We start from the raw sequence: 15,295 nt of genomic DNA, 5'->3' as shown, positions 1-15,295 counted from the left end.
AGTTAGAGTGTCATTAATCTTATAAAGAATTCATCTCTACATTCAATGACAAAACACATCCAGTTGCGATACCATTTCATTTGGTCAGTTTTGGATGATGGACAGTTAAAGTTGGATAAGATACATACAGATGACAATCCAACAGATATGTTGACAAAGGTAGTGACAAGGGAGAAGTTGAATTCCTCTTCAGCTTTAGTTGGTCTTCTAGAATAAACAAGAATAAAAGAACAAGAGTCCAGGGTGGTTTGATCTAGTTGGAGCCCCATATGGCAGTGGTATTGCTATAGGATCAGTCTCCAAGTGGGAGATTGTTGTCTAGCGTGGAGTTTGATCAGTCCCCAAGTGGGAGATTGTTAGTTTGTGGTGTCTAATCAAGAAAGTATTGTACATACTTCATAAATTATTTGAAAAGAAATTTGGGCTCCTATTCGCCAATTGGTTATTGCTTATATTCACCAATTAATGGTCGACATGTTGTAACTAGTTTTAACCCTGAAGTGGCACAAATACTTGTATAAAAGCGCTTAGGGTTATGGATTGTTTGATAAGGTGTGCTATGAAAATTGATTCTTGTGATAGTATTGAGCTATAAGGAATTACAGATTGTAATTAGGTTGTAATCACTAGATCGTAAAAATATTTGACTTTTTATTTGGTGGACGTAGCCTAGGGATTTGGCGAATCACGTTAAATCTTGGTGTCTTGTGTTCTTTTCTGTGTGATCTATTATTTTTTGATATTGTTTATATTTGCATGTAATTGTTATTTTTGTCTGTGGTTAAATCCTAATAGTATAGCCATCCATCATTGTACACAAGAATAGAATAAAAGGTAATACAGAACAAGGAACTCCAGCAATGACATCAAATTGTCAAATCTCAATGGTATGAGAAAATGCACTACCACCTAACCTCGTGGAACCTAAATGTCCCACTCCCACCACGTTGAGGAGATAAACTCAAGTCCCATACAGATATCAAACCAAAATTCATAACCAACATCTAGGTCAAGGAAACGCCTAAAAGCAAATTATCTCAAAGGGTACCAAGAAACAAGTATTAGCTAATCCCAGAGGTAACAAAGACACATAGGAAATCTACTATGCAAGTGTGCAAGTGTCATCGCTTGAGACAACTCTAATGTTACCCTGGCAACCTCTCTATACTCTAGCCCCCTAGTGTCTCTATGCGGCATTAGTATCCTTTTGTATAGATAAGGCATACTAACAAGTCAACTCTAAGGTTACCTTGACAATGTCTTAGGACTCTGACCCCCTCGTGAATTTATGTGGCATTGTATTTTATTAATTTATTTTAAACCCATTTAATCAAATGTTATCACTTATTAAAACAACCTACAATGGGTTACCTAGGCAGCCTCTTTAGGGCTCTAGCCTCCATTGCAAGCCACTTCCCAACATGACATACATATAACCTACCCTAAGCTTAGTAAAATCAAAAGATCTCATAAGATCATAAAATACACATTAGTTCTTAACAAGCAATTGGAAAGAACTGAAATGTCACTGACCAAAATCACATATTTCACCAATACAATCATCCAAAAAGAATTTATCGAAGACTCAAAGGTTACACCAGAAAAGTCACATCATACACATCAGTTCTATATAAGAAATTGTGAAGCATCCAAAAGACAACTAAACAAAAACTCAAAGGTTGCATCAAGAAAACACACCATTCACCTTAGTTCTATACAAGAACTAGAAAGCACTAACAAACAATTATCAAAACTCATCATAGACAACAACACATTACCATGGTCAGGTATAAAAGATGGCATACATAACATCATCATAGAACAAAACCACCAAGCCTCTAGTAAACATCCTAGTTTGGTGAAAGTACTAAGTCTAACCCAAAACCCAATCATACAATATAACATACATCTCATCAAGAATTACAAACTTTTATTTCATAGTTCAATTCGTTTTCAAAACATAAAATTTTGACTTTCGCTAATGGGTTTTCAAGTTTTCATTTTTCAAAAGCTAATCAAAATTGATAAAGGTTTCATAAGTTGCATTGATCAATTATGAGTCTTACATTAGTACCCATAAATTTACTATAATTCTCAAATAGATATATCTTAAATTTAGTCAAATAATAACCTTTATGGGATGAATATCTTAGTTTTAAAAAAATGCATATCCCTAAAAGTCCATTTACTACAATTGTACAAGTTTCCCCATGAAGATAAATTATCTTTGATTAAATCAACTATAGATTTTAAAAAAATAAACAAATCAAATAAAACATTATGGGTTTAAAACTCAATCCCCCAAAATTATTCCAATTTAATAAAACTATTTTAAACTATAAATTTTAACCATTTTTAATTATATATAAATATAACTAAACTATATATATATATATATATATATATATATATATATATATATATATATATATATATATATATATATATATATATATTTTTTTTTTTTTAAATTTATTTATTTACTTATATATAATATCATTTATTAAATTTTTTTTTTAAGAAAAAATATTTTAAAAACTTTATAAATATAATTTTTTAACAGCCCTAACTAAGGGTTGGCTGCCCATGGCAACCTTTGAGTCTGCTATGGCAATTCTTAGTGTTGTCCACGGTAACTCTTAGGCTACTCGCGACAACCTAAGTGCTGACTGCAACAATTCAAACTATCGATAGTGGTGAGGTAGGAAAGGGGGACAGAGGAGATGGTTGCCTCCGTCTCCCAAGCAATATTTATTAAATTACTTTTTTATAAAGAATGAAATACTAGACTCCCCTCCCAAACAAATGAATTATTCCATTTTAAAATTTCTATTACCACAATAATTAGAAAATTACTGTGGTAAACATATATATATATATATATAAAGAAATCAACATAACTCTGGTAGAAGAATAAATAGGAACCATCAAATTTATAGATTTTTGATCTCTAGTATTCCTTTTATTCAAACCCCCAGCCTGAATTCAACCAACTAAAAATGAATCCCCAATTTCATCCAATAAGGTTTTCAATCTCAATTTTTTTTACAGATATTTTTGAAACAAAGAACGGTGAAAATACAAACAAGGGTTTCAACCCAAATAAACTTTGAAAACAATTTCTTTCAGACACGGAGAAGACAAAGAATTTCAAGGACGAAAACCATTGTACAACCCACAAGATCCTACTTGGATCTGATGCTAAAACCATGAATGCATAGAACACACAAGAATTTTCCCTTTCTTTCAAACCCTCTTTTCAAAAATTGGCTCCTCCAAACTTATGTATGCATAAATGAGCTCTGATTTCCTAATAAAGAGCTTTTGCCCAAATTAGAGCTTTGATCGTGCAATCACGTGAAACCCTTTTTTGTTTATCATTTTTATTAAATTTTAATTTCATGTGCAAGCTTTTTGCATTTAAATAACATTATTAAATCAATTCTTTTCCCTCTTTAATTAAATCGCAAGACAATATATTTATTAATTCAACTAATAATATTATTTAGAGTTTATTATTAAAATAAAACTCTTAAATGAATTATTATTAAACTAAATAAATAGTAATACACCACAATTAGAACTCTAATCAAATCTTTTAAATTTAATTAATTTCTTAATTAATTAAATAGAATTAAATATTGAAATTTCTTTATAAAATTTTCATTGAAATAAAATCATTTAAATTATCTTTTAATTTGATTTAATTATAACAAAAATCACAACAGGCCCACAAGATAAAAATGACAATTCAACTAAAGACAAAGAACATAATCAAACTCCTGGGTCAAAATCATGAATTCACATCACTTGAAAAATTTAAACGAGTAAACAACTCAGATACTTGTCCTACTTTCTAGGACAATTGGCTTAGGTTAGGATTTGGACTCAGGAATTATCTCCCCACTTATACAAATTGAGATACTGTGATAGGGTAAGCTCATCCTAGCAATTCAGGGAAGTCTATACCTGGTACCTGCAATCTACATAAAATCCACGCATGTACATATTCATATGTTTTAAACTAAATATGCAATGACAGGGAGTGGTGTATCATGTAGATCCTGACTAGTAGGTGACTACAACTCCCTCCCTCAACCACATCAACAATGTCATACATAAAGTAAAACATACATATACACCATACACAGGCAAGTATGGGGTAAGTATCGATAGAAACTACATATAGATAATTCATCTAACTAATCATCATGAGATAACAAAAATCACTAAATTAAAATACATATATTATCATCGAAGTAATCCTGAACACATGAAATAAAATTTAATCAAATATGATAACCAAGTACTAATAATCATAGAATAGGCCTAAAAGAATCTGGCAAAATAAATCTAAAAAGTCAACTAGGGGTAGGCATTACAATAACAAGTGTAACTCGATGTATAATGCAAATTTGCATCTTCTATCACAAACATGCTCATTTCATTTGCATCTTTTGTCATGGATACATCCATTTCATTCATGTTGATGTGAGGTTTCCCCATGCTAAAGTTTAGAACTTGAGCATTTGAATTATATTTTATCTCTCGATCTAAAAGTTGTAACAACCACTTCTCTTGGGTCTTAACTAATAACTTATCATATAAAAGAAATACAGTTAATACTTCATATTCATAGGAAGATAGTTATAATAATTATGTTCATGTGAATGAGATTAATAGTTACAATCAGTTAAACAAAAATTTCATAACTAACAATTGAAGACACCATCCATAAATTTAAGAAGGAATTTAAAATATACATACCATAGAACTCAAAATTGAAATCCATCTAGGGATTCTTTTGTAAAACCTAGGATAGTCCACAAATACTGCTTAGGAACAAATAGCTATGCCACTTTATTAAAATGACAAATACCACCAAATACCACTGTATCATTTATGGTATCAAATACCAATTTATCAATTAGGGCATCAAATACCACTATATCATTTAGGGTATCAAATACCATTGTATCAATTAGGACATCAAATACCATTGTATCATTTAGGCATTAACTATGTAATGCCTACCCCTAGTTTATTTTTATCTTTCTTGTAGGCTTCCAAGAGTAAGCCTAAGTCTAAGCCTACCCCTAGTTGACTTTTCTAATTTGTTTTTCCCATATTCTTTTAGGTCTATTCTATGATTATGTTCGATGATGATATATATGTTAATGTATTGTCTTTCAATTATTGAATTATGTTAGTTAGATGAATGAGTTTTATGCAATTTATATGGATACTTACCTCATACTTGCATGAGTATGGTGTGCATGTCTGTTTTACTTTATGTTTGATGTTTCTAATGTGGTTGAGGAGGGAAGTCGTAGTCACCTACTAGTCAGGATCTACACAATGAACCACTTCCTACCATTGCCTGTTTAGTTTAGAATATCATGTTTGTACATGCATAGATTTTATGCAGATTGTAGGTACCGAGTATCGACTTCCTTGAATTGCTAGGATGAGCTTACCGTATCACAATATTCCAATGGTATAAGTGGGGAGATAACTCTTGAGTCCAAATCATAAAACACTAAGCCAATTTTTCTAGAAAATAGGACAAGTATCTAAGTTAGTTTCACCCTTTTGAATTTGTCGAGTGACACAAATTCATGATTTTAACCCTAGAATTTGATTTTGTCAATTTTCTTTAGCGGAGTTGTCATTATTTGGTTTTGTGGGTCTATTGTGATTTTTTGTTATAATGAAATACAATTAAAAGATAATTAATGATTTAATTTGATGGAAATTTATAAAGAAAATTGATATTTAATCATATTTAGTTAATTGAGGAATTAATTAAATAAAATAATTAAATTTTAAGATTTTATTAAAGATTTTATTAAAGTTCTATTTTTGACTTATTTATATTTATTTAATGTAATGATAATTATTTAGGAGTTTTATTTTATTAATAAACTCTAAACAACACTACTCTGGGTCTGGTTTTTGATTAATGATTTTTTGATCTGCTCTGCAATTTTTTGGTCTACAAATTTGAGAAAATTATTTAGCAAAGGTTTAGTTTTTTCTGTCGCCAAAATGCCTGACGGTGATCCACTGGTGGATGCTACTAGCGACACCCCAAATCTCGGTCTGCGAATTGATGGCAAGGTGGCAATTGCTAAAGACAACCTTAATGGCAAGGTGGCAAATGCTGGAAGCAATATTAATGGTGATCCAATTAACAAGGATGGTATCAGGTGCAGTCTGTCCTCTCCCCTTAACCCTAAGATCACTCCACCATTTAATTTTCCCATAGGGTCTGTACCACCTAACACCAGCTCCTCTGTGACCAATAGCAATGTTTTGTTTAATAATGTTAGCAATGTTAACAATGTTACCAGAGTTAGTTATAGTGCAGGTGGTAAGTTGAGGTCATTCTTGGAGGTAGTAACAAGTTCAGCCCCTGCAATTGTCTCTGGAGCCTACTTCACTTCACCTACGCACGATGAAAACCCAATAGTCAGTAAGCAATTTGGGAATCTCTCTACCTTTCATGTTACTCAAAACTCTAAAATGTTATCTGAGATAATAAAGGAAAAAGAAAGATTAAGGAACACTGCCATTTTCTTCTCGGTGGTGGGAATTAACAAGGTTCCTACTAGAAAATTTCTAGATGATTAGTTTTATAATTACTGGAATTCGAAACTTGGTTATCAAATTTCCTTTTGTAGGCAAATACAAAAAGGTTTATTTGTAGTTTTCTTTAATAAAAATGATTCTCAACTTGTTCTAAAAAAGGAATACTGGACAATGGGTAATACGACCTTTAGAGCTTTAACATGGAACGCTAAGGCTAATCTTGATGAGATTGTTGCTTTATCGGCCCCAAGATGAGTCCTCATTAAAAATATTCCACTTTTTTTATGGCGATTTATTGCCTATCTGATTGAACCCCCTGGTAAATTTTTTTGCATGGATGATTTGGCTCAACTGGTTCCTCATCTTGATGCCAGGGTTCTTATTGCTTTGAAACTTGGCCATGATTTACCCAAAGATCTCTCTATTGCTATTGATAATTAAAAGATTTCTTGCCTTGTTGAAACCCTAGGAGGATTAAATGTGTGTTTCTTATGCAAGAAAGAAGGGCATCTGAGAAAAGATTTCCCTATTATCAAAAATAAGCACAATATAGCCCTTCCCCTTCCCTGGTGATTAACCCCTCTTTCTCTCAATCTATCCCTTCTTCCTCTGTTAAACCTAACCCTTCACCTCCTCCTTTCTCCTCTTCACATACACCTCTCTCCTCTCTACCAACACCTTCTTTTAATAATGCTTCTGTTGCTAGCATCATGGATGCTGATGGTTTTCAAGTAGTTACTAAAAAAGGAAAAATTGATCTAATAAGAATAATGTGTCATTAAATATGCCAGTCTTTTAGTCTCCTTCATCTATTAATTCATTTGGTATGTTATAGGACTCTACAAAGTCCGCTACCCCTACTGTCAATACGTTTGTGCAGGAAACCACTAAGGCTTTTGCCCTTGCCTTCTCTATCCCGAAAGCCCCTAATCCAAAGGTCCCTGTTAAAAAATTTCAAGAAATCTCTGATGATTTTTTCTTTGAAGTCATACCAGTGATGTCTGCATCCAATCAGCACGTAGAGTAGGATATTGTTTCTCCTTCTATCTCAGATAGTGAAGATATCCTCACATCAAAGAGGAAAGGGAGACCTTCTAGTTCAAAAAACAAAAATAAGAATAATAAAAAGTAGACTCAGATAGTTATTGGCGATGTCTCTCCTATGGAGGATATTGTAGGTCCTAAAGTGTCCATCCCTAAAACTTTGTCTCAATGAATTGTATATCTTAGAATATTAGAGAACTTGAATATCCTAATAGAAAGTTTGTGGTTAAAAATTTCCTCAGTGCTAATAATAATATAGATATTATCATGCTACAAGAAATCAAAACTATTGGATTCAATCTCAAATCCAATCTCAACTTTATTTGGAAGGATGATGTCAAGTTCTCCACTAATCACTCTCAGGGGAGAGGAGGAGTGGCGATCTTAGTCAGCCCTACATGGGGACCTAAAATCAAAAGCTTTGGTTTTTCTCCTTGTAACAGAGCTATTTGGTTGATTTTCAACCACAATGACATGGAATTCGATATCTGCTCTATATATATTGCCAATGACTATAATGAAAGGACTATGTTTTGGTCTTTGCTTTGCTCGCTTCCAAATATCCCTTGGATGCTTGGGGGTGACTTTAATATGATAGAGGATCAAGAAGATAAGATGGGTGGTCTCCCCTTTTCTTGGAGAGATCAGGAAAAACTTGCTTGGAATAATTTTAAATTTTCTAGATCTCTTTTTGACTCATTAAGTGGGAACAAGAATAACAATCTCGGTCTCTAGTGTAATCATCAGAAAGGTTAGTCTAGAATCCATTCTAGGTTAGATTAGTTCTATCTTAATAACAACTTCTTCTCTATGATCCTGGATAAACATAATAATCTGGTGCTTGTTTCCCCTACTACTCTTTCGGATCATCATCCTATCTCTATCGCGATCAATCTTGGTTGTTCCCCTACTTCTAGCAGTAATGTTAATAGTAAATTCATCCTTAATACTAGCCTATTAAAAGATGAAGATATTCTTGTTGCTATTTCAATCACTAGACTTATTAATGAGTCTTAATATCCCTCATTCTCTTATATTAGTAGGTGGAATATGGATATCTCTGCTTGGCATAATTTTTTGAGAACGGTTGGTCAAAAGAAGGCCAAGGATTATAGATATAAGGAATCCTAGCTTAACAATAATTTATACAATGCTGAGATGGCCATTCAAAGTAATTTTGATGACCCCTATCTCTATCATCAACTTTCTTATGCTAAGAACACTCTGAGAAAACATCAACACCAGAAAGATTTGGGAGCTAGAATCTATTATAGAGCTCATTGACTTTAATTTGGTGACAAAGGTAGTAAAGTCTTCTTCAATCTTATTAAACAAAAGCAGGCCAAGGAGAGTATTGATAAATTTTTAATTAACAATCAAATGATTTTGGTTATTGATGTTATTAAAAAAGAGTTTGCTCAGTTTTATGAAGATCTTTTTACTTCTGAGGACTCTCAAGAGGCTAGGGTTCTTAGAGAGCAGTGTAGGAATCTTATCCCCAAAAGGATTTTGGATAATGATGCTTCTGCTCTTGAACAACCCATATCTTTGGAGGAAATTGAAAATTCCATCAGTTCTCTTAGCAATGATAAAGCCCTTGGACCTGATGGGCTACTTGTGGAATTTTATAAAGCCAATAGTAAATGGATCTACAAAGAATTACTTAACATATACAATGAAGCATTGATATTGGAACTCTAGGTAGGGATATTAACTCTGGAATTATTAAATTCATCCCTAAGGAGGGAGACAAATCCCTCATAAAGAACTGGAGACCTATATCTCTTTTAAATGTCTCTTACAAAATTCTTGCTAAAATCATGTCTCGAAGGTTGGAATCCATTCTTCCCAAATTTGTTTGTCCTACTCAAACTAGTTTTGTTAAAGGGAGATATATCTTAGAGAACTTGATAACTAGTTGGGAAGCTCTTAATTAGGCCAAACATACTGATCAAAATGTTCCCAAATTTTGGAAAGGCTTATGATAGAATAGAGTGGGACATTATTAATATGATGCTTGATGCTTTTGGCTTCCCCTCTTTCTTGAGTGGTATTGTTAAAATGCTCCTTAAAGATGCTCATGCTCAAGTTGATATTAATGGATCTCTTTCAGCCCCTTTCCCATTGGGTAGATCGATTAGACAAGGTTGTCCGCTTACCCCTACCCTTTTTGTTATAGCCTCTAAAGCTCTCTTCTATATTCTTAGAGACAACTCTGTATCCCCTGCTATCAAAGGCATTACCCTTCCTAATAATAAATATATTATTAATTGGCAATTTGTTGATGACACCTTTCTTTTTCATGAAATCTTTGAATCCAACTTCAATGCTATGATCAATGAACTCAATTTTTTCTGTAAGATTTTTGGGGCTAGGTTATCTCAAGCCAAGTTCATTTGTCTAGGATGGAATGTCCAACCTCTTGATTGGTTTGATAAATTTGGTTTCCAATGGGGTGGTCCCTCCAAAATTGTCAGATGTTTGGGTATTTCTTTCTCTGTTGAACCTTCTTTAAAAGATATGGGGAGTTGAGTCAAGGATAAGATCCATAATAAGTTGAATAAATGGCACAATAGGTCTATATTTTTGCTGGTAGATTTCAAGTCTCTCAAAAAATTCTCTCTTCCTATAATATTTACTATGCTTTGGCCTAGATGTTTAATGATTATCAAGTTTTGGAAATTCAAAAAGTTATCAAGAAGTATCTCTGGTTGGATGGGAAAGGAAATAACAAGACCCACTCTATCAGGTGGAGTTGGTGTCATGTTGATGAGCTCTTTGGGGGCATGGGACTTAATGTCCTAAGACTAAGTGGTCTTGCTTTAGCCTCCAAATGGATCTTTAATGCCTTGGAGGGAGATGACCCTTGGAGAGTTCTTATTCATAATAATATTGAAAGGGGTTATCCTAAAAATGCCAAATTCTGGAAAAATCTTCCCCTCGCTGATCTTATTTGTGCTGATTTTCCTATCATTATTCAAGGCTCAGTTGTTTTCAAGTCCATCTAGAAGGCCTAGAACCATGTTAGACACCTCATCACAAACAAAGACTTCTTTGATGATAAGACCCTCCATGATGAAAGGTCCATTTGGTGGAACCTTAAGCTCGGTAATAAGCCCCTTACTCTTACCCAAGGCTGTTCAGCCAAGATTTGGGCCAATCATGGTATCAAGAAACTTATTGACATCTTTGAAAATGATAGACTTATTCAGGATGAGTTAAAGAGTAAATTTAACCTTCCTAATTTTCATAAGAAGACTTATAATATGATTGTCAAGGTCAATAAGAATTTTCCTACTTTATGCCATGTTGATTCTAATAGTTATCTAAAAATTAAATGGCTTGGTGGTATTATCTTTTCCAGTCTTAAAGCCAAGAAAATTTACTCTATTATTAACTACAATGATGAAATTATCAATCATATTAATAATACTTGGTATACTAATTTAGATGTTCCTTCCTAGAATAAGATTTTTAATAATCTTTGGAAAAGTTCTATTGATCCTAAAATTAAATGTTTTAAATGGTTACTTATTCTTAATAAGCTTCCTATTAGGAGTACTTTCTCTAATACTAATGTTTGCAGCATTTGCAGAATCCCAAAAATGAGAAGACATATATTTTTTGAGTGCAGATTTGCTAAAGAGGTTTGGTTGATGTTTGGCATCTCTATCCCTACTACTTTTAGTATTCTTGAAGTTATTACTTGTTTTATTTCTAATGCAAAAAAGGATGTTAACATGTTTTGGGATATTCTCTTAGCTAACATTTTGTGGCAAATCTGGAAGTGCAAAAATGAAGAAAGATTTCAAAATATTCCTAGATTTCTTACTGAGTTTTTTCGAAGTCTCACATTTTTCAAATTTTTCTCGCAGATTCAGATCACTATGAAAGTCAACAAGTCTAAGTTCAAAAGATTGCTTAAAGATGGATATGCCACATTCTTTGCTAACGAAGTGAAGTATGGTTATCTATGGAGGCTGCACTTGGACTATATTCACACTGGATATGCCACATTCTTTGCTAACGAAGTGAAGTATGGTTATCTATGGAGGCTGCACTTGGACTATATTCACACTTTCAACTGAATTGTCAACCGCATCAGCAAGGAGATTAAAAGAAATCCTCAGAACACTACTAATGAAATGATCTACATGCTTAAGCAAATCTAGGATCAAAGGAACTTGGTTTGGATGGAAGGTGCTATGGGTTGGACTGCGTGGGTGGACACCTTTGAAGATGTGTTACATTAGTTGTTACTTCTTGTTCTAGTCCTTTCTTTTTCAGCTCTGGTTATATGTAAAGTTCGGCTTTTCAACTGTGTGAGGCTTGTCCTCTGATACTTTGATACTCGGTGGTTTTTGTTGTTTCCTTGAAATCCTTATACTTAATACAAAAAATAAACTCTAAATACTGTTATTAATTAAATTAATAAATATATTATTAAAAAAATGTCTCGTGAATTTATTTAAATAAAAGAATTCAATTAAAGATAAAGTTATAGTTCTAATTTTGTTATTTTATATTTATTTAGTTTAATAATAATCTATTTAAGAGTTTTAATTTTATTTTTAAACTCTAAATAATATTGTTAGTTAAATTAATAAATATTATATTAAAACCATTTCCATGATTTAATAAGAGAGAGAAAACATAATTTAATCAAGTTTATTTTAATTAAATTGCATAAAGCTTATGCATGAAATTAAAATATATTAAATTAATTAAAGAGAGCAAGCAAGTTAATTTAATAAAGAATATGTATTTATTTAGTATTGAAAGAAAGGGGAAAAAGTAGAAATTATGTATTTCTTTAATTAAAAAATAATAATAAATAAATAAAGTGATTTTATTATTATTATTTTAAATATAAGAAAACAAAAGAAACTATTATTTTATTTTAGTTGAGTTACCTTCTTTTGTAAGTTTACTTATTTTAGAAACCTTAGTTTTATTGGTTTTATTTATTTATTTATTATTTATTACGAGGTCATTCTAGTTTTTTTGGGGAGAGAGAAGATTTTTGGGAGAACAATAAGATAATTTAGAATAGAGATTTTAGGGGACGAGTTACATGTTATGCATTCAGATTTTGATGAAATTTTTTTTTTTCAAAGCTTAGGAGTAAAGTCTACAATTGGGTTTTCTCCTTCTTCTTAACAAATCAACTTGGTGTTTCAAGGTAAGGGTTTTAAAATCTCTTTGCAATTTATGTTGGAAAGATTGTCTTCTCCACGTTTTTTTTTTTTATTATGAGTAAATTTGTTTGTGGTTACTTGTGTGTCAGTTTGAGGGTTTGAAACATGTGATTTTTCTATAAATTTTATTTGATATATTTTATCAAAAATATAAAGAGACATTTAGACACCCATTTGGATTTTATTTAACATATATAAAAATCATATATGATTTTTTTCTACAGACATAGTCAAAGATTGACTATCATGCTTTAACAAGGCCTATTTGAGCTTGATTTTTCAATTAGAGACACACGAACAATTACTTATAAATTTTTAAAAATACATATTTAGGAAAATACCTTCTTTGTGATTGTAAATAAGTATATTATGAATACTTTTATTGATTTTCATGAAGATCCAATGGTTCAAATAAAAGTTATGTTCTTTCTTCTAAACTGGTAACCTTCAAATCTGGATAGTGCTACTAGAAATATTCATATTTTAAACCATTCAAATGAACTTTTCCTTAGGACTAGTAATAAAAAAGAATATGAAATTAAATTATCTTTCCATCGATATAGGTTGCAGATCTTTACCATTCCATATGAGATTATAACATTTAAAATACCAATTGATTTACATAGAGAAAATGCATAAAGACTCAATGTTATGAACTTTGAAAATGTTTTATCGTTATTTTAAATATTATTAATTTAAAATATAAAATATTTAATTCTAAACTTATTAGATAATTAAAAAACTAAATTTATCTAAACTTTTATAACCTTTATATAATCAAACAAAATTTCTGAAAACAATCTAATCTAAATCATTCGATAGAAGCTTGTATTATTTGGTGTGTGTCTAATTGAGGTTTTGCGGTATTTGTTTTGTGATGTGTTTTGGAAATTTTAATGTGGTGTTTTATTTTGTGATGGATTTTATGTGGATTTTTGGCCAATCATGATGTTTACCAGAGGCTTGGGAGTTTTGTTCTCTGATGTCATGATGATGTTTTCATCACGATCTTTTATTCTCAACCATGGTAGTGTGTTTTGTATGCTCTATGAGGTGTTTTGATCTAGTGATTGTTATTACTTTCCAATGTTCTTGTGTGAAACTGAGGTGAATTTGTGACCTATCGAATATAACCTTTGATTCTTTGATCAGTTGTATTTGGATTGCCTTTTAGTTGCTTGTATAGGACTGATGTGTTTGTATGATTTTTTCTTGGTGATGTCATGTTATGACATGTATTGGTTTATGTATAGTTGATTTTGGGATCAGTCTTGTTAGGATGATCCTATTGGTGGAATCTGTGATTATGATTAGCATTTTTCAATAGCTGTCAGTTGCTTGTTTAAGAATTAATGTATAGTATGTGGTCTTTTGTGATCTTTTGATTTTAGTGAGCTTAAGGTAGGTTATCTATATGTCATGTTGGGAAGTAAATCGCACTGGAGGCCAAGGACCTAAAGAGATTGATGGGTAACCCACTATAGGTTATTTAATAAGTGATAACATTTCATTAAATGAGTATAAAATGAATTAACAAGATATTGGTACCAAAGAAAGTCAGTAAGGGCTCGGAGGATTAAAAGACTAGCCAGGTAACCTTAAAGTTGACTCATTAGTATGCCTTGTTAGTACGAAAGGATACTAGTACTGCATAGAGTCACTAGGGGGCTGGAGGATTAAAAGGCTAGTTGGGTAACCCTAGAGTTGATTTGTGCAATGACACTTTCCCACATGCATAGTATATTTCCTACATGTTGTTGTTGCCTCTAGGTTTAGATGTTGTTTGTATCTTGGTACCTTTGAGTTAGATTGCTTTTAGGTTTTCCTTGACTTAGTTGTTGGATTTGATTGTAGAGTTTGTTATCCTATTTGGGAATTGAGACTATCTCCTCAGCACGGTGGGAGTAGACTTTTTTGGGTTCACGAGGTCAGGTGGTAATGCTTTTTCTTATACCATTGAGATCCAACCATCAGATGCCATTGTTAGATGTGTTTGTGCAGATGTTCCTTTCTATCTGTTCTTGTATTTCTATGATGGATGGTTTTACTATTGTATTGTATTTGATTTCATAAGATCTTAAGAGATGATATAATTTATTTCATGATGTATATTATTTCAGCCTTTCATACCCTGTGACCTATACAATGGATGATTGTGCATTTTTTTTATTTCCAAGTGGCATCATATATAATTGTATATTATTTGAATGGATTCATACTGGTATATTATTATTTGATGTGGATTTATTATATATTAGATTTATTATTAATTAAACTTAAATGTGATTCAACATCATGGGACCCTTGAGAGTTGTAAACTGTTTATGTGTTGTTGATATATGAGTGTATGTTGATTACTTCTGATATTCTATTACTATTGTTATATGTTATCTTTATTTATTTATTTTAATAAATTTTGAAAAACTTAGTAAAACCTTAGGTTAACTTATTTTGGGTCACAT

The 15,295-nt window shown here is 31.7% G+C and overlaps 1 pseudogene; it reads right to left on the bottom strand.

Annotated features, from left to right (window-relative positions):
- LOC149556359 (uncharacterized) overlaps positions 1 to 15,295 on the bottom strand; it is a 42,273-nt pseudogene that overhangs the window by 12,367 nt on the left and 14,611 nt on the right.

Source organism: Cupressus sempervirens, chromosome 5 (genome assembly GCF_028749045.1).
Source record: "Cupressus sempervirens isolate cs-2001-9-10 chromosome 5, ASM2874904v1, whole genome shotgun sequence".
NCBI classification, from domain to species: domain Eukaryota; kingdom Viridiplantae; phylum Streptophyta; class Pinopsida; order Cupressales; family Cupressaceae; genus Cupressus; species Cupressus sempervirens.
This window is presented reverse-complemented; position numbering and strand designations above follow the sequence as displayed.